At 40.1% G+C, this 21719-nt stretch overlaps 1 protein-coding gene across 20 annotated transcripts in view; it reads right to left on the bottom strand.

Moving 5' to 3' along the window:
- The window catches only part of OSBPL6 (oxysterol binding protein like 6), a 219020-nt gene that overhangs the window by 170985 nt on the left and 26316 nt on the right, over window positions 1-21719 (bottom strand). For 2 of the 20 annotated variants that reach the window (XM_010801873.4, XM_024979916.2), the window contains exon 2: window positions 12941-13069. The exons of the other annotated variants lie outside the window; for them this stretch is intronic. The gene's annotated coding sequence lies outside the window, so the exon portion shown is untranslated. The remainder of the gene's footprint in view (window positions 1-12940; window positions 13070-21719) is intronic. 20 annotated transcript variants of the gene reach the window in all.

The following is a 21719-nucleotide window of genomic DNA, read 5'->3' on the forward strand; positions in this document are numbered from 1 at the left end:
TTAACCTGAATGGCATAGGGATTCTCTTCATATTAATTCAGATGTTTATTGCTGTGGTCATTATTATTACCATTTCACTTTCTGAAGTTATATTATGACATACATCATAGAAACTGAGTAAATTATATGACTTCAAACATATGCAGTAGTTAACGTTAAGAACTGTTATGAAAATATTTCCATTTTCTCCTATTAATGTAATACTGAACAAATATTAGTTTTTAAGGCTTTATGACTAGTATTATTCAAAAGCTTAATAGAGTTATAGGGAAAAGAAGACTGGCACTAAGGAATTGCCTCAATATATAAAATAGTATGCCAGCATGAGTATTTTCAGTGGCTCAATTATTGTGAATAATAATACTACTTAATTAATAGCAATCATAAGGGAATTACTATGGTGCCAGATACTGTGCTAATAATCTCATCATAAGTGGATCATCTTTCTTAATATATACAACCCATGAGGTAGGTACTGTTATGAAAGATGGGTAAAGAGAGAGATTTACTAGCTAGTCCATGGCCAGAGCTCCTGTGATGTTAGAACTCATGCTATAACTACTGAATATCCAGCTGCCACTGCCCCCACCACATCATCACCACCTTACATTCCCAGATCAGGGATACCCCAGGTCTGCTCTGAAAATGTCAGAGAAATTAGGAGCTCGGGCTTCTGATAAAGTTTTTAATTTGACACCAAACATTCTAACAACCAACTAGAGTATACAATAATGTCCACAGTAATTCCAGTTACTATAGATGGATTAACACTGAAACTCACACCCCACTGAGAAGCCTTGACCAATTCAGAGGAAGCAGCCATGATAAAATAAGGCCAAACAAAACAGATGGGAATGGCTACAAACTTTCAGAGAGCAAGGCCATTTTACAGGAATCCTTGAAGCCAAATCCAGGATTCCTTCTGAGTATTTTCTCTTTATTTTTCTTAAAGGGGAAGCCCTAATTTCAAAAGAAGTATGTCTTGTTATTTTCATGTGTGTGTGCGAAGTCACTTCAGTTGTATCCGACTCTTTGTGACACTATGGACCATAGTCCCTCAGGCTCCTCTGTCCATGGGAATTCTGCAGGCAAGAATACTGGAGGGGTTGCCATGTCCTCCTCCAGAGGATCTTCCCAACCTAGGGATCGAACCCAGGTCTCTTCATGTCTTGCATTGCTAGGCAGGTTCTTTACCACTAGTGCCATGTGGAAATGGCTATAAACTTTCAGAGAGCAAGGCCATTTTACAAGAATTAGAAATTCAATGGAAGTGGTTGTTATCTGATTTCTAAATTTCACTTCTATGGTGTATTTCACTTCTAAGGCTAATTCAAGGATTTTTTTTTTTGAGTATTTTCTCAATTATTTTTCTTAAAGGGAAGACCCTGATTCCAAACTTAAAGATTGAAGAAGTAAGTCTTGTTATTTTTACACTCGGACTATTAAACTGGTTTCTTGAATCAGCTATTTTAGGTTGCTTGAAAAATTATAAAATGTGAAAAATAATCATTTACAATTCCTAATGTTATGAAAATGAACACATCCCAGGCAGTATACCATGACAGTTTCTAGTCAAGTCATTAGGAAATCTTTCTTATATAATGATTTGTTATCCCATGTTAGTTGCAATTAAAAATTATCTGATAGTTAAAAAAAATCAGGAGTGCTGAGTCACTGTGAACCTTCTCACAGCAGCTGAACAAGAAGACCTGCGGCACAGGGGCATGCCCTGCTTCCACTACACTGAACGGAAAGGTTCTAAATAGGGGTGTTGCTGGGCGATTTTTGAAAGACCAGTCTGAAGCTGTTAATCCAGAAAAAAGTATTGGGCTGAGCAGAAACTCAGCGTTCTGGAAATAAAGAACAATGTCCCCATGTGATTTAAGACAATAGAAACAAAAAGCAAACGTAATATGTTATTTAAACTCTGAGAGTAATGAGCTAGGTAACTCAGTTTCCTTCTCTATGAGAAAATAAAATTAGTAGCTAGTAATTGCTTACTGAGCTGTGACAAGGGTACTATTAATCTTCATATTTAACCATCACAACCACCTTATAACATAAATACTATACTCCATTTTACATCTGAGGAAACTGAGGCTCTGATAGATTCAACGACTTTTCCAAGATCATACAGCTGGGAGGGGAAAGCTAGGACTCAAATACAAGTGCTCGGAATCTGGAGCCTTCCCCTGCCCTTAGCCACAGTGCCCTATGCCTCTTGGATTAGAGGTTTCCCAGCTTATCTCTTTGAAGTGAAGATACTCGTGAGAAAGCACCATAAAGTAACGATAAAATAAATCTAAAGGCAATATACATCTTTATGTGATACCAAGTTATCTTAGGGTAGACTCGAGAACAGGCAAACAGTACAACATGGTAAACATTTAAGGAAAACATACAGGAAAAACTTCAAATACAGGAAAGCTGTGCTGTGATTTATTCTGTCTGTGAAGTGAGAACAGTTAACTATTGTTTTACCCAGTTTAAGGCTCTGAACCCCAGAACACCAGTGTCCAGTTCACAGGCGATGGGAGCACAGTTTGAGAAACTCTAAAATGAATGTCAAAGATGTGTAAATTTGAACAAAGAATAACCTCTTATTTGTTTAAATTTATTAAATATGCTTATTCAATTTACAGAGATTTAACAGGATGTTATAGATGGTGAGGAGGTGGGGAAAGGACCACGGATGGATGAACTGTTGTAGGTGGAAATGCACACAAATATTCACTGTGGTGCTAATTATAAAACAGAAAGTACAAGCAATGGAAATATCCCCACAATAGGAAATGATTAACTTACAGGATGCTATGTAGTCTTCAACAATGCACATCTATATTATCGGTACAAAATGTACTCGTGGTATGAGTTAGATGGGAAAGGCAGATTACAAAAGAGCAAGAAAGTATAATTCCATTAAAAATCTTTATAGTCTAGCTAGTGGACACTCCAAAGTGTTAATGGCAATTATCTCTACAGGATGCAATTGGGACAGTTATATATTCATTCTTTGAACAATCATACCTAAGGGTAAGTTTTTCCTTCCACCAGTGTGCCACATCAAGCCTTTTCCGCTTCAAAGGAGGATGGTCAAGGATAATCTTAGTGACTCATATGCTCTCTGGCATCTTTCAAGTTTACACATATTTCATAGCCACTTTATTTTTTAAAAAATTTTTTAATTTGTATTGGGGTATAGCTGATTAGGGGCTTCCCTGATAGCTCCTGCATTGCAGGAGACCCCGGTTCAATTCCTGGGTCAGGAAGATCCCCTGGAGGAGGGATAGGCTACCCATTCCAGTCTTCTTGGGCTTCCCTGGTGGTGCAGATGTTAAAGAATCTGACTGCAATGTGGAAGACCTGGGTTCGAGCCCTAGATCAGGAAGATCCTCTGGAGGAGGGCATGGCAACTCACTCCAGTATTCTTGCCTGGAGAATCCCCATGGAGAGAGGAGCCTGGTGGGCTTACAGTCCATGGGGTCATGAAGAGTAGGACGTGACTGAGCGACTGAGCACAGCACAGCGCATAGTCGATTAACAAACGATGTTGTGACAGTTTCAAGTGAACTGTAAAGAGACTCAGCCATAGATATACATGTATACATTCTCCTTCAAATTCTCCTCCCATCCAGGCTGCCACATAACATTGAGCAGAGTTCCATGTGCTACGTATAGTAGGTCCTTGTTGGTTATCCATTTTTAAAAAAATATATATTTATTTTAATTGGAGGCTAATTACAATATTGTATTGGTTTTGCCATATATCAACATGAATCCACCATGGGTGTACACGTGTTCCCCATCCTGAACCCTCCTCCCACCTCCCTCCCCGTACCATCCCTCTGGGTCATCTCAGTGCACCAGCCCCAAGCATCCAGTATCATGCATCGAACCTGGACTGGTGATTCGTTTCTTATATATTATACATGTTTCAATGCCATTCTCCCAAATCATCCCCCCCCTCCCTCTCCCACAGAGTCCAAAAGACTGTTCTACACATCTGTGTCTCTTTTGCTGTCTCACATGTAGGGTTATTGTTACCATCTTTCTAAATTCCATATATATGCGTTAGTATACTGTATTGGTGTTTTTCTTTCTGGCTTACTTCATTCTGTATAATAGGCTCCAGTTTCATCCACCTCATTAGAACTGATTCAAATGTATTCTTTTTAATGGCTGAGTAATACTCCATTGTGTATATGTACCACAGCTTTCTTATCCATTCATCTGCTGATGAACATCTAGGTTGCTTCTATGTCCTGGCTATTATGAACAGTGCTGTGATGAACATTGGGGTACACATGTCTCTTTCAATTCTGGTTTCCTCGGTGTGTATGCCCAGCAGTGGGATTGCTGGGTCATATATGGCAATATGTCCAGGCCACCATAAGTTCATACTCTAAGTCTCTGACTCTCCTTGCATTTTGTAAGTAAGTTTGTTTGTATCATTTCTTTTTGTGCATGAGTGCCTGGTCGCTTCAGTCATGTCTAACTCTCTGCAACCCTATGGACCATGGCCTGCCAGGCTCATCTGTCCATGGGGTTCTCCAGGCAAGAACACTGGAGTGGGTTGCCATTTCCTTTTCCAATTATTTCTTTTTAGATTCCATTTATAAGGGATATCATACACTACTTCTCCTTCTCTGTCTGACCTACATCACTCAGTTCCATAGCACCTTTAATACTTCCCAAGGCACTGTATGCTTCCATATTTCATCTATTTGACTTTTCCAAGGAATCCACCCAATATGCCAATGAAGTAATAAAACCAAGACTAAGTCCTAGGATGCAAAATCAAACTGTACCCATCTGCTATGAGATTTCAAACCTCCTTCAGTGTCCATTCTCCCCTTCTTTCTTACAGAAACAGAACTCCCTCTACCGCTCCACCTCCACAAATCTCCTCACAGTAGCAGCCAGCCTGTCTACAATTCCCAGCCTCCTTTTCAGCTAGACATGGCATCTCAGCTCTCTCTACTCAATGGAATCTGAGCAGAAGGATGTGTGCAATTAGGCCTTTAAAAAAAGAAATTGCTTGCCCACTCTATTTTCTCTTCCCAGCTCCCAACCTTGCTACAGGTAGGGTGCAAAAGAGGCCCTAATCAGCTAGTTTCTACTCTGTAGATGAAGTTAATACTAAGTGATTTGGAGAACAAGAAGGTATAAAGCGTTGGTCTCTAAATGGCTTGTATACCAGTGGTTTTCAAATTTCAGTGTACATCACAATTACCTGCATGACTTGTTAAGCCCAGAGTGTTGGAAGTGTTAGATATTCAGTCCTGTCCCACACTTTGTGACTATAGCACGCCAGGCTCCTCTGTTCATGGAATTCTCCAGGCAAGAATACCAGAGTGGGTAGCAATTCCCTTTTCCAGGGGATCTTCCCAACCCAGGGATTGAACCCAGGTCTCCTGCACTGCAGGCAGATTCTTTACAGTCTGAGTGTTGGGCCCATCTCCAAGTTCAGATTCACAATTTGCATTTGTAAAAAGTCCTGAGGTGATATTAAGGCTGCTGGTCTATCTAGGGGAGGACATCGTGCTAACGAACGAACTAGAACTGCTCTTTTGTTAGGGTGGCCACTAGCCACATGTGGTTACTGAGCACTTGAAAGGTGGTTAGTGAGACTGAGGAACTGAATCTTTAATAGTATTTAATTTTAATTACCTAAGTACCAATATTTGGTTCAGTTAATGGAAAACTTTTAACTATGTTTAGAATATCTTGGGTATGTGAAACTACTTTTTTCAACTATATATTTTATGAACTCTAAACACTGATCAAGTACTTCTAATGAAAATTTAGTGTCTGAGTTGATATGTGTTACAAGGATAAAATATATATAAGACTTTGAACACTTATTAAGATGAAAATTTAAACTATTTCATTAATAAATCTTATACTGATTATATACTGGAATAATATTTTTATTACATTAAGTAAAATATATTTATGAAACCAATTTCACTTATTTCTTTTTCAACATAGCTACTAGGAACTTTAATATTGTTACATACATGGCTCACACTGCATTTTTACTGAATGGCAATGATCTAGATTAGTATGTGAATGAGAAAGAGAAAGTGGGAGACAGATCTTCTGTCTTGTATGAGCAGTTAGTTTTGTTTGCAGTAGCTATTTAGCCTGAACCCTGTTATCCTCCTATGCAAAATATACAATTTCCAAAGTCCTGGTGACAAATGTACTATGCTGCTATCCCCTTTCCACTCATTTAATCCTTTTTTCCTTTTTTAATTCAACCTCAATTGCACAGAATAGGATTAATCACGATCTTTGATATGGAACACTTTCATATCTCTGGACCACACAGGCTTCCCTCATTCACTCATCCTTCATATCTAATGTTGTAATATGGAACCATGAACCCACCACCCGAATCAAAAATTAGACTGTAACAATAACTTACTAATACCTACTCAATAGCCCTCCCAGTCTCAGCCTCCTGAGATTAACAACCAGCCTGAATCCTATACTCAAGATTCTACTGCTTTCCTTTCTATGTATTATCATCTCATCTACATGTATTCCGAAAAACTATGGTTATGATTTTAGTTGCTTTTAAATTTATAGGAAAGGCAATATATGTAATATTTTTAGAATTTTTCATCTTATATTATTAAAACATCTATGCTGCAACCCTTTCATTATACTTTATTTTGATTATGGCATGTCTCCCATGGGGAGAATATAATACAGTTTACTCATCTACTCTCTTGTCCAGAGACTGGGGTTTTCCCAGGTTTTAATATTGTGTACTGTGCCACCATAAATATTTCTGTATATATGTGCAAGAATTTCTTTTACATATATACGTCTACAAATGCCAAGCACCTGGCTAGATGCTGCGGAGACAAAGACAAATAAAAGGAAGTTCATAATCTGTAGGATTTGAAGTCTAGAGGGGGAAAGACACACCTAAAGAAATAGCAGCAACTGCAGAATATGCACTAGACTCCACGTAGCACCAACAAGGGAGGAGTTAACTGGGGAAAATCTAAGACTGACTGGTGTTCCTTTCCCACTGTCCAGCTCCTATAATTGGCATCCTTTATAAATAACTTCTCTTCCAAATGCTTATGCTCTCAAAGGGTAAAGGCTAGCCTTAGAGAACAGAGATTTGTACACTGTGCTAGTTATTCTCCACTCCCCCACTCTTCCATTATCCAGTCTTTTCTTGCTCTTCTCTGTATTCCAGGAAGCTAACCTCTACAGACTGCATCACAGCTTTCCTGGTGGCTCAGTGGTAAGGAATCCATCTGCAGTGCAGGAGCTGCAGGAGACATGGGTTCAATCCCTGGATTGGGAAGATCCTCTGGAACAGGGCATGGCAGTCCACTCTAGTATTCTTGCCTGGAAAATCCCATGGACAGAGGAGCTCGGTGGGCTACAGTCCATAGGATCGCAAAAGAATTGGACATGACTGAAGTGACTTGGCACACACACACACACAAAGACTGTGTCACCCAAGATCCCTTACCACTACCTTCCAGATGAATTTGGCTACAAAAATACCAGTAGATCAGAGCAGATGAGAGAGGAGAGGAAAGGGGAGTCAAGGTATTTACCTTCACCCCCGTCTCCCTGCCTGTTTCTGTCCTGGCTGTGCTGTTGCACACCTACAGTTTCATGGCCAGAGCTTTCACTCACTGGGTCCCAGAGACACTGCTTTCTCCCTTGTTCCTTCTGACCTAGAGATGGCCATGGTTTCCACTGTTACTGGCTCCAGGGAACCTGGGGGTTCTCTGGACCCTGTCCTCATCTGGAACTACAAAATTCAATCTTGAAAATATCTGAGTAAAACTTCTGTTTACCAAGGGCCTGAAATACTGTCCCTGTTCAACACTGACTGAAGGTATGCCTCGGACAGCACATTTTATCAAGTGCTGGATATGCTAGCTTCAGCTGGAGTAAAATTTGCATCTCTCCTGCACCTGGTTTGACATCTGCAAAAAGGGGGCTCTTAAGAGCAGTTCTGGATATTTCAAGAATGAGTCATGGACTTTTTTAATAGGATGAATTAAGCACCTGACTGAGAATTCTGAGAGTAGAGAACGGTCAACTCACTGGTATCCCCGTCTAGGCTTTCTCCCCAGGACCACACAATGCCTGTTTGCCTGAGCCTGCATTCCGCTTATCCAAGCAGCTAAAACACCACCACCCGTCATAATAACCATCCAGGTATACTGTGCATGTGTTTTGTTTTTTTAAAACCTGCTTTAACTAAACTAGTTTCAAGTCTGTGATGGTTCTGATTCATGAAAGCAGTGAGTAAAACTGTGCCCTATCATTTTGAGCAGCATCATTTTGATTCCAGAAAAATCACTCATGATTTATTCAAGGTACAATGGAGAGTACTGGAAAGAAAACAATATTAGTTCCTAAAGCAGAGTTGACCAATTACATCATATAGGCAAGTCTGTTTCAGTGAAAAAACATTTTTATTATATACTTCCCAGAAGTCTCCACTATTCTTTTTTCTCCCCAGATATTCATTTATGGACCATGTATTTTTTCCCCTAAGAGTAACTTTCTGGTCTTCATTCTCAATTCCTTTCTGCTCAATCTGGGCTATACTGTTTTCTTATGCATGAACCATTTGCTGATATTTATTATCTTGATTTCTGTCACTGACTTCTATGCATGCTTCTTCTTCCAGCCTCTCTTTCTGTCCCTGCTCTCTCAATTCTCTTTTCTTTTCTTCCTTCTCTCCCTCCCCTGAGTTCATGTGAGATCATGGCATAAGCTCACTTCCCCCAACATTAGTGGAATGTCCTAAAACAGACAAATGTATTAATACTTCCGCTCGGTTCCTCCCTTCAGTGGTAGCATTCCCACTGGGACTTGGGGCATTCGATTAGAAGCAAGTGAGGTTGCCCAGGCAACGGCTCCAAATTGTCCTAGGATGCCTGGCAAGAGTGTTTTACACAGCCTGATGTGAAGGTCATACTAGCCAACCCCGTGACAGTTAAAGGCGCAGTCTCTGTGCAGTCAGCCAAGGGCTCAGGGAGCATCCATCAAGATGATCTCAATAACATTTGCATAATCATAAAACTGTCAGACTCCCAAAGCCATGAGGACCCATACGAACAGACTATTTCAGAGAGCCAAAGATACTAGCTTAGAGAAGGAACAATAGGTGAGTGTGCTAAAATCATCAAAATGAACACTTAAAAAACCAACCAGATGGAATTCGATCACTTAGCTGGTGAAAACACTTTAGCTACTTGGGTTTTCTCAAATGATTTAGGAACAGTTCTACCCCGAGGCAAGGCAATAAATGGAAGGGTCTGAAAAAAGTAACTCTGTACCTTTTACTTTTTATAATTTCCTGAGATCAGAAGTATTTAAAACATTATTCTCAAATACCAAGACACAACATTGAAAAACATGCTCATATCCACCAAATTAATGTTACATTTGACTAAATCACAATCAAAATTCCAATCAAGTGGAGCGAATGCAGAGAAGAAATCCATATCCCTAATATGTGAAGTGCTCTCAAAATAATAAGCCAAAAACAGGAATACTCCTATAGAAAATGGATAAAGCAAACTAGTCAATTGACCACAAAATTCAAATGGCCAATACAATACTGAGAAACACTCAGCTTGAAAAACAAAGATGAAATTTAAAACAATAAGAAACCACTTTTCACATGACAGATTACTAATGAAGCAGAATAAACTTTTAGGAAAGTAATCTAGTAACAAGTCTCCTAAGCCTTCAATGTAGGCTCTGCTTTGATCTAATAAATTCTGTATTTAAGAGTTTATCTTCAGTATATAATCAAGCAAGCGCCCAATCATGTATACAAAGATGTTCATCATGGGATTGCTTATAACAGCAAAAAATCAGGACACAACCTACATCCAGCAAATCTTCACAGCCATTCTAAGTGATGATGTAAATATAGTCACCAGTATGGAACAGCAGTTCAAATATTTTCTCTGGTTGGAGCAAGGGGTAAGGAAAGGGTTTACAAAGTACCATGTGTCTATTTTTTTAAATAAATAAATAATATAGGAATATAAATCTTAGGGAAGAAAATATGGGTATTTAAACATCAAATGTTATCTGAGTATTTAACGCCAAGTTTGGACAGTGGGATTATGAGTGATTTTTATTTCTTGGGGGAGAGTCTATCTTAAATTATTTTTCTGGCATGAAAAATACTACCTCCCATAACATTTAGTTTTAAAATGTCAAAATGAATTGTAATTACCTTACAAGCATATCAAGATTTTTTTTTCAGCAAACTTGCTTTAGGCCAAGATTATTAAATCTCTTTGTAATGTGTGAGTCTCTACAAATTAGAATATAGAAGATCCTTAGACATCTATGGATTTTAGGTAAATGGATGGACAAGAGATTAAAATGACATCACCAGCATCAATTCCTAGAAGTCAAGATAGTATCTGATAAAGCTGCAGCTTAGGGTTGCTCCCTGACATAATCACAGAATCAGAACTTCGTGGGGAACATGCTACAAACCATCACTCATTATAGGCTCCAAGAGGGTGATTTCCTCAGTAGATATCTTGCCTCTTTCCCCTCCGATTCAATGTACACCATAGAAAAAAAAAAAACAGAAAAAAAAGCCAACACCTACAGAGAACATGGGATCTGAGAGTGGGATCTAATAAGAGGATTTTTCACACACAGGGCCCCATGGTGGTTTACTCTAATGCGGACAGTCTAAATGCTGTGCCCGTGAGAGGTCACTGGACAAGACAGGTCTGAGCCCAGGAAAGCAAAATCATTCATTTTTACCTGTTCTGCCAAGTAAAAGTATCTCAAGCTTGGTACTTCATATATCCCCAGTTGTGAAACCAGCTCTCTTCTACCCCACAAAACATGACTGGTTGACTGCATCAATTATCCTGTGAGCATCATTCACTAATCAAACCCACATCTTTGAAAATTCAACCCACATCTCTGTAAGAATACATTGCACTTGACTGATGAACAGCGTTCACTTTTATCCTTAAACTAAAGATCAGCTATTGTCATTGTGGGACTGTTTAGAAGTTTATTACCTGGTGAAAATTTCATAACACAAACACACACTTCTGTGCATAACCAACAAATAGGTTTAGGACTACATAATCTTAGAACTTACTTTTCCAAAACAGCATGCTCACAGCCTCATCTACCCACACAGGGTGCCTTCCATCAGGTTCATTCAATAATGACAGACTCACTTATTAAGAGGTTATGTATTCACTTTACAATGCAGTTCCTTCAAGTAGCACCTAATATGCTTATAATAAGCTTATTAGGTGTGCTTATTAGGTATTTCCGAGTGATGCTTCTACCCAACACTAAAATAGCTGGCAATACCCCAGGCCCACCTAAATTTCACCAATGCTGCTCAAGTTCTTTATTTTTATTTTTGTTCAGGTTTATATTTCCTCTTCTTTTCTTTTTTCTCTTGATTTTTAGGCATTTGATAAGTGGCAATCTCTTGGCTGTGCACAAGTGGGCCTTCCAGAGGCTTGTTTTATGGTGGTTAGAATTTACAGTCGATGTGAATAGTCTAGTAGAAACAACCAAGCCCCAGAATGCAGGGGAGACAAAGAGGTTCTTTACCACAGGGAGTCCTTGACTTGCCTCAGGGGGCTCAAGAGTCAATTACCTCTGAGCTAAGCCCATAACAGAACCAGCATTCTGGGGGCAAGAACTTGGCTTAATGGACACAATCCAGTGATCCCACAAGAGCAATCTTTTCAGATGCTTTCACTGCTCAGCCGCACACTAGCAACTTCCTGTAACTGCATTTTCCCATGGAGTGTCTAGGCAACATGCAAAAAATCCAAAATCGACAGGAAAATCCCATTTCAGGAGACAATCCTGATGTCAGCAACAGAAGCCGAACTACAAGAGACAGTCCGGCTGTGTATGCAACTCAACTGATGATGCTTCTGCGACATCACATTTTACTTCTAAAAATACGGTTTCATTTCTTTTCTCTATAAAATAAGAATATGAAATATATTTTAGAAACAGATATCAAATTCCAGTTAGAAGTTGACTCATTTTCCAACTTACATACTTCCCATTAATCTGAGATAGTCAATTAGCACAACAGAACTTAGTTCTTAAGTCCTGGCCAAGCCTGTTGTCACATTCTGGCTTCTGATTCTGTGTATTCCCAGATTTCCTCAGCACACAGTGGGCATTCCATTGAAGGTGCATAGGAGTAGTGCCCCCGTGATCTGCTTGCAGACCATACTGCACGACTTCATCCTCTGTCCAAGATCTCTGTCCCCTTTTCTAAGCATTCAAAATCTGAAAACTTTCAGAATTAACTATATTCTCACATTTTTGGAATCTTCGTGACACTAGTTAGGAGAATGTCCTGCATTTGTGGCCTTGAAAAGGCACTGCTCTGATGCACTAGGGTGATGGTGGAGGTAGTTATTTAATTCCATCCATCCTGCTAGGATTTATTGACCACAGTTCAGCATATTGAAGAGGACATGTCACAAGGTCACTAATTGCTCCTGACATATGAGGTTTACCACTGGAACCTCTGAATATGAAATGGGTCTCAGATTTAATACTGCATAATCAGTTCCTGTTTCAGGAGACTCTTGCTGGAAAGGGGTCTGACGGGATGGCTTTCAGCAGCAACACGCGCTGATCATAAATAATTACTCGCTAAGAACCAGCCGTTCAGATGCTGACATAAAATTCAGTTTCCCTCCCCTCACCACTAGTGTTATAAGCAACATAAGATTCGCTGTCTGTGGCTCCTTAGTGATACTCCTCTAAACGTCACCCTTGGACTGTAAGGTACTATCTGCAGAACCCAACTGTCATGGAACTAACAACCCCCATGGGCTTTACAGCAGGACTGAGGCACCGCAAGTTTATAAATTTACCTTGGATTTTGAAACTGGGCTTTGCCACTTACTATTTTCGGTTTTGGGTAAACTGTTCAACATCTGCACTTCAATTTTCTATTCTATAATACGAGGATAAAAACATCTGCTCCAAAATATTGTGAAGATTCAAGGTGAACATGGATTCGGGCTTTGTATTCCTGGCAAAAAAAAAAACCTTAAAATGATGCCATGCTGTTCTCAGCGCATCACATCAGGAGGCAAAGGATGTCAGATCATCCCATCATCGATGGTGTTAACCTTGATCACCTGCACAAGTTGGTGTCTGCCAGACGTTGCATCTAGTCTCCATTTCCCTCTTTGTAATTAATGAGTATTTTGTGGAAAATACTGAGACTATGCCAGTATCCACTGTTCATCAAATCTCTACCCACACACAGACAACTCCTGGCTTTATCAATCATCATTGTGTTGTTTGCCAAATGATGACTTTCCTATTTTTTACCCTACATTTTTTGGTGGGCATTCTCCTGTTAGAACTTATTCTCCCCCATTCCCATTCATTTATTGATCAACATAGATTCATTAAATCTTATTTCAGTTCATGCTTTATAATACATTACTACATTATTTATTTAATAAATAAGTAAATTTTCCAGTTTTTCCAGATCTGATCTGTGAGAGCCCCTTGCGCTTATGTTTTTGGAAAGCAGATTCAGTGAATACAATTTTGTGTACCCAGAGGTATGTTCAGTGCCAAAAAAACCTCTCCTTTTTCAGTGTGCTTTGCGAGTAGTAAGACAACACAGAAATCATTCACAAATCCTAGTTGTTTTTTTTTTTCTTTTCCAGTAATCTCCTAGTTGACATTCATCTTTAATTATAAACAGATCTCCTCTTAGAATCAACTGTCAGATAGCTTTCAAAAGGGAGTGCCTATATTAGCCTTTAAAAAAAACAGGCCGTAAAAAAGAATTTTCAGCACCAAGCATCTTCCTCAAGTATATCCCTTGGTTCAGGACACTCCTTAGTGATCTCACACTGGCTACAGGTCACAATGGCATCTCAAACAACATGAGATAATGGGTATAACTCACCAGACTGAGTACAGATGCTCAGTTAGTGGCAACTAACTTAGAGAAGGAAATGGCAACCCACTCCAGTATTCTTGCCTGGAGAATCCCATGGACGGAGGAGCCTGGTGAGCTACAGTCCACAGAGTCGCAAAGAGTTGGACACGACAGAGCGACTTCACTTCACTTCACTTAGTGGCAACTCTTAACGTTTGTCTTTTTACCCACCCCAGAAATAAACATCCATTCCTCCTCTGGTACCATCTACCTCCATCTACCTAATCTTATCAGATACCCCATCTTTTGACCGATAAACCACAAAGTCATCTTCAAATCTTCTCTCTCCCTCCCTCGGCTGATAAAACTCTGCTAGTGCTACAATCTAGCTTCTAGTTCAGGCTCCTGCCCTCAACATTCTCTCCTTCCCTCACCTTATCCTCCACACCACGCTCCTCTTCCTAACTAATATGAACATGCCCCTCCTCAACTGGGAGGATCCAGTCGAATAAGGCAGGATCCCCATGATTGGCGCGTGGCACCAAACCACGTCTCCCTAGCCTTCCATGCTGCAACCTCACTGAACTCCAGGCCTGCAATTATTTGATTACCTATTTGTCTCAAGAAGGCCTCCAAATACAGGGTGGTATTCTGCCTCTTCTTGTATCTCCACTGCCCAGCTCTGTACTCAGTAATATTGTCTGTGTTAATAAATAAAAAGGTACCAGAGACTGAGACACAGTCATCCACTTGTTAGAAGCACTGCACACAAACAGCCAATTTTCCTAGAATTTTATTATTGATTCACACAAAGTAAAACAAATGTGTTTTGGATAGCAGAGTAATGAGGTCATTTGGAATAAGCAGAACAGGTAAAAATCTCTTTAAAACAGGCATTAATTACATAGTAAGAAGCCCAGTGAATAAATATTTAATTACCATTCTCTATCCCGGAAGTGCCAAGTTTGGTTTGTTTGGGTTTTTTTCAGTTAGTTATGTTTTTAAACTGGTGCTTTGTATTGAAGTTTTCTTTGAGAGTCAGCTTGATGTATCAAGTTGGCTTCAGGCTACAGTTTCCAGTTATTCAATCCAATCTAGGTATTACTATGAAGGTATTTTGTAAGTGCAATTGAAGTCCATAATCAGCTGACTTTTAAGTATGGGGGATAATCCTAAATAATCTAGGTGGCCCTGCTCCAGTCACTTGGAAGACCTGAAGGCTGGAGCTGGGGCTTCCCTGAAGAAGAAATTCTGCCTGTGAACAGCAGCGTTCATATGCCCTAAGCCCAAGAATTCCAGCCTGCCTTTCCTGATCTCCTGCCTTACAGATGTACTTGCCTAGGTGGCCCCTTCAATCACGAGAGAAGGCTGATTCCTGCAATAAATCTTTTCTCTCCTACTGGTTCTGTTTCTCTGATAGAACCCTGACAGATATACAGACAGACTACTTCGAGAATAGAGGGAGAAAGCGTACGTAATAGCTGAACAGTTAACAAGATCTAAATCAGCTTTCACAGTATTGCTTCATGATGGAGTGGGAAGTGTTTGAGTCCTAGAACATCAGATACCCCATATTCCAACAAATACACATAACATATGCCATGGCTTCTGTCCAGCCATATTCATTATACATTCATTTGACAAATATTTGTAATGAGAGGCACTGCGGAGTGAATGGTGAGCCAGACAGGCATGGTCCCTGCTCTCAGGGAGTTTACAGGCTAGTAAGAGAATCAGGCATCAAAACAGTAATTATACAAATGCTCATTTAATTATAATTATGATGAATGCTAGGAAATAAGATGCTGTTGGCATATTTAGTAGGGGAATCTAACCAACTGGGGAGGACTTTTGGGACTGTCACTGAGAAATGACACTGCAGCTAGGATTAGAAGGTCAATAGGCTGTAGCCACTGGCTTCCTAGGTGGCTCAGTGGTAAAGAATCCGCCTGCCAACACAGGAGATGAGGGTTCAATCTCTGGATAGGGAAGATCCCCTGGAGGAGGGCAAGGCATCCCACTCCAGTATTCTTGCCTGGGAAATCACATGGACAGAGGAGCTTGGTGGCTACAGTCCATGGGGTCGCAAAAGAGTTGGACATGACTCAACAACTAAAACAGCAATCAACAACAATCGCTGCACACTTTGAAGCAGATCCTGACCTGATCAGATCTGTGCTTTAATATTTTTCTAGCAGCTGTGTATAAATTGAAAGGAGGAAAACCGATTTGGGAAGAGTGGTTACACGATTTTCGCTACTGCAAAGAAAAAGACAATGAGGGCATGGACTAGGGCAAGGTGATGGGGATGGAGAGAGATGGCTGAAAGAAATCCACAGGATGTGGGGTGGCAATGGATCATTTCCCAGCTTGAGCAGCCAGGGCAAGAGGAGTGCGGAGAGGGAAGATTTGGGAGAGAAGATCTGTTCTGGGCACACACAAGTTTGCAATTCTTGTAAGATATCCACGTGGATATACGCATCCCGAATCCAGAAGATACCTGGCCCAGATAAATGCATGTGGAACTTGCTAGCATGGAATCAAAACTTGATGAGGTCAAACAGGGAAGGAGTATAGGGAGGGAATAAGACCTAAGACAGGATGCTGGGAGCACAGATATTTTAAGTGGATGGAAGAGCCTTAAGAGGAGCAATGGAGAAGATTTACATTCCAAAGGGTGCACATTTTTCACTGAAAAGGACCTAGTAACCAAGTATAAAGGTAACAACTTAGGGAAAACCCAATTTAAACTGACATGAATAATTTCCAGCTAAGGTGTTTTCTACAATGAATACCACCTCACTGATTACTATTTGCAATAGTTATTCAGTCTTTGGGTCAAACTGTACTTTCCGAAGTCACTTCTTATTAACACTAATGACTCGGTCCTTTATGTATAATTAGTTGAGGCAATTAGTTACAGGGCTCACATTAGAACACATTGCTTTAATCTTTTGAAAATCACTATGTGCCACATAATTCTAAGAGTGCTTCACTTGAAAGAAAATACTGAACCAATAGGAAGTACTAATTTTAAAAAGCTGTAAGAAGAGTGCCCCGGCCCCGAGAGAATCACACAAATTAGTGCAGGCTCAGTGACTAAAAGAACTTAGGCTCCAGGAAAAAACACATTTAAATTGAAATTGCACTTTCTCAGACTAGGAACACTTCTTGCCTGAATCCTCCCCATTAATACAATACAAGATATGTCAGAGAAAGCTGTACAGTGCGTTGAAGTTCAGAGGGCAATTTGTAAGGCAGCCTTATTATGGCTTATAAAAACAGGCCCAGCAGAGGCCCACAGATCCAGCAGTCACGACAGCATGGTGCTCAAGTGGGAACTTAATGAATATTTGACGATGACATTTTTCCTCCTTTGCATGCTGTTACAAGGCAGCCCCCATCTTATCAATGGGACTGGGGCCAAGTCTATGACATGAACCTGAAACACATTTTTCCTTAAAAGTTCTGTTATAAATGGTGGAGCCCAGGCCATACGTTAAACCCAAGAGTTTAACTAGAGCTTCTGACCACCATTTATAACAATGCTTTTGTGAAGAAAATACATCAGGCATAACTTAGTATTCCAAGGATGTATCTTTCCTTAGCAGCAGTCCCAGAATGGACAAAGATACCACTTTTCCGAAGCAGTGGGAAAAGGACTCATCTGGCTCCAGGCCAGGAATGTGGGCAGAAGAGTAAAGATAGGACAGGAGTTGGGAGTAGGGGCCAGTGGCTGCCATTGACAGACCAAAGCCCAAAGGTGAGGATGCGGAGGGTAAGTGAGGGTGGGGCAGGACAAAGACACAAGCCCTAGCAGGGCTGTAGGGATACAGGAGGGTTAGGGATTCCTTACCCAAATGACTGAGGCTGTGGTCAGTAGTATGCCCAAGTGCTGGGAACGACTATGTGCTAACAGGAGCCCTAAGGGGAAAAGCGGGCCAGGGACAACCTGAGAGGTGAGTCCTAGACAAGGTTAGATATTAATCTTAAGACTGAAAGCCCCTGTCCCTTCAGGACAGACTTATCCGAAGTCTCTGAAACCATATCAAAAGTCATGCAGCTATTCCTCTATTTGTACACAGAAAGGTTCTCTGCCTGGCCTTCCCAGGATTTTCTAGGTGATTCAAGACTTCCCTGACATTATATCCATGTAGTCACGCCCCATTTAGACCTGGTGGCTTGGTTCTATCTTCACCCCAGTCCTTGTCTGAGCCTCTGTTCCATCCCAGGAGAGAGTGGTTATTTACATATCCAATGTACAAAAGGCATATTGTGTCTATATTGGTCTTCCAAAATTGATATCTAAACCCAAAAAACCATCAAGTATTTAAAAGTGAAAGTTGCTCAGTTGTGTCCGACTCTTTGCGACCCCATGGACTATACAGTCCATGGAATTCTCCAGGCCAGAATACTGGAGTGGATAGCCTTTCCCTTCTCCAGGGGATCTTCCCAACCCAGGGATTGAACCCAGGTCTCCCACATTGCAGGCAGATTCTTTACCAGCTGAGCCACAAGGGAAGCCCAAAAATACTAGAGTGGGTAGCCTATCCCTTCTCCAGCAGATCTTTCCAATCCAGGAATTGAACTGGGGTCTCCTGCATTGCAGGTGGATTCTTTACCAACTGAGCTATCAGGGAAGCCAAATATTCAAAAGGTAGCCATCAAATTGGTTAAATCATCTAATAGTAAAGTACTAGTCTGTCCTAATTGCAGAGGAAGATGAATTTTAAAGTCTTTGCTGACTTAAAAAACTTTTAATGTACCTACAACTTTTATTTTTAATATAGTCTTATTTTTTTCAGAATATACAGCAATAATATGGACAAAAGAGATAAAAGGCATTGTCTTTAAAAGCCTTTTAAGTCACTTAGTAGGTAAGAAAAACAGCAGCCAGGTCTGTAGCCTTCAAGAGGAAGCTTGCTCTTTGTGAAATCTTCCCTGACTGACTGAAAAAAACCTAAAGATATTACTGTGGCAGTGAGGGTGGGCTTCCCCTCATGAAACTAGCTCTGTCCGAAAAACCCTCAGCTCAGAAGCCCCCCTGAGTGCTGGGAGCTTGCCAGTCAGGTCCCTGGTGACTAACTCTTAAAGAAAAGTAAACAGTCAAGGATCACAGACTTCTAAGGAACAGCTCTAACACAAAAGACAGACTAAAATAAGCAAACAGAAGAGAAGCGTCATGGAGGAAACAGAGACTGTACAGGGAATAGAAAACATTAATATCCTTAAAGGAGTAAGAAAAGACACTGCATCCATAAAACAAGAAATCCTTAAAAAAAAAAAAAAAAAGGAAATTCAGACATGAAAAAATCAAAAGAAGGCTGTGAAATAAGGCTAAGGATACTTCTCAAAAAGTCAGGCAAAAAAGATTAAAAATGAAGAAATATGAGAAAAGATAAGAAAAATCAGTGAATTCTAGAAGTCTATTACTCAAATAAAAAGATCCCAGAAAAAAGAATAAAGAGGAGAAAATCATCAATAAAACTAAAGAAGATGTTTCAGATCTTAAGAACCTGAATTTTCCAGTCTGAACTGGCTCACCATATACCCAGAGAAAAACTGGATTTAAAAATAGAAAATATTAACTACTAGACTGAATGCAAACTTGAAATCATATTCAAAAGGTGAGGTTTTAGAATAACTTTGCTCTTTTTAACAGACACTGGAAGCTAGGGGATAACAACTTAAATATCCCGAAGGAAAATTATTTCCAACCTAGAATTTTATGCCCAGTCAAGCTATCAATGAAGAATGAGAATAACGTAAAAATATTTACAGATATGTAAGGTCTTAAAGCTCAACATTCAGAAAACGAAGATCATGGCATCCGATCCCATCACTTCATGGGAAATAGATGGGGAAACAGTGGAAACAGTGTCAGACTTTATTTTTGGGGGCTCCAAAATCACTGCAGATGGTGATTGCAGCCATGAAATTAAAAGACGCTTACTCCTTGGTAGGAAAGTTATGACCAACCTAGATAGCATATTGAAAAGCAGAGACATTACTTTGCCAACAAAGGTTCGTCTAGTCAAGGCTATGGTTTTTCCTGTGGTCATGTATGGATGTGAGAGTTGGACTGTGAAGAAGGCTGAGCGCCGAAGAATTGATGCTTTTGAACTGTAGTGTTGGAGAAGACTCTTGAGAGTCCTTTGGACTGCAAGGAGATCCAACCAGTCCATTCTGAAGATCAGCCCTGGGATTTCTTTGGAAGGAATGATACTAAAGCTGAAACTCCAGTACTTTGGCCACCTCATGTGAAGAGTTGACTCATTGGAAAAGACTCTGATGCTGGGAGGGATTGGGGGCAGGAGGAGAAGGGGACGACAGAGGATGAGATGGCTGGATGGCATCACTGACTCGATGGACATGAGTGAGTGAACTCCTGGAGTTGGTGATGGACAGGGAGGCCTGGCGTGCTGCGATTCATGGGGTCGCACAGAGTCGGACACGACTGAGCGACTGAACTGAACTGAACTCACGGTCTTAAAATGAAAAAAGACATAGAAATTGATTTAATCCTAGATATACCACTAATCACCTTAAATGTAAATGGGATTAAACATTCAAACAAATACATAAAGGCTTCCAAACTAACACTATGCCTTTTACAAGAGACAATTTAAATAAAGAAAGGCTGAAAGTGAAAGCCTGGGTTAAGGAAGATGGCTTAGCTAGAGTAATATCACATAATACAGACTTTAAGACAAAATCATTAACAGATATTTTTAAAGCATTTACTACTGATAAAGGGGTCATCCACCAAAAAGACAGCACAATCAGACATAGTGTACACCTAACAGGGCTTCCCAGGTGGCTCTAGTGGTAAAGAACCCACCTTACAATGCAGCAGTTGTGGGTTTGATTCCTGGGTGGGGAAGATCCCCTGGAGAAAAGAATGGCAACCCACTCCAGTATTCTTGCCTGGAGAATTCCATGGACAGAGAAGCCTGGTGGGTTACAGTCCATGGGGTTGCAAAGAGTCAGACATGACTGAAGCAACTTGGCACAAGCACACATACACCTAACAAAGTCATTTTTAAATTAATAAAGAAAAAATTGATAGAACTAGGAGGAGAAACTGACAAATCCAGAAGCACAGTGGGAGACTTTAATACAGCTGTCAGTGACAAAAAGCAGACTGATTTACTAAAAATATATATCTGCACAATACAATTAAGAAATTTGTATCCTTTTAGCACCAGATTTGACTATCCTATCATTTAAAGTTTTAACAGTTTTTCATACTGTACATCTTAAATCTTTTGGAAGGGAAAAAAATGGTGGGAGGAAGGAGAGGGAAAGAGATCTAGAGTCTGGTTAACAGTATTATACCAAGGTTATTTTCATAGACATGCTATAGTTATATAAGAGGATGACATCAGAGAAACAGATGAAGGAGGACCAGGAATTCTTTGTTGTACATTTAACTTTTCTGTAAGTCTAAAGCTATTTGAAAATACAAAATTAAAACCATAAACAAACAAACAAAAAAAACAACACTTTGTACAGCACAGTGCAAACACTGAAAACTGGGGCACATGGGCCAAATCTGACCACTGCCTAGTTTTGTGAATCAAATTTTACTGAACACCACCACATTCATTCATTTACCTGTTATTAATACCTATGGCTGTTTTACTACTGCAACAGCAAAGCTGAGTGGCTACAACAGACTTCATGGCCTGCAAAGCCTAAAGTCATTACCATTCTACTCTAAATAAAAAGCCTGCCAAACCCTGACAAACAAGAGTATAAACTCTGAGTTCAAATCCTG

The sequence above is a fragment of the Bos taurus genome, chromosome 2 (assembly GCF_002263795.3).
Source record: "Bos taurus isolate L1 Dominette 01449 registration number 42190680 breed Hereford chromosome 2, ARS-UCD2.0, whole genome shotgun sequence".
Lineage (NCBI taxonomy): Eukaryota > Metazoa > Chordata > Mammalia > Artiodactyla > Bovidae > Bos > Bos taurus.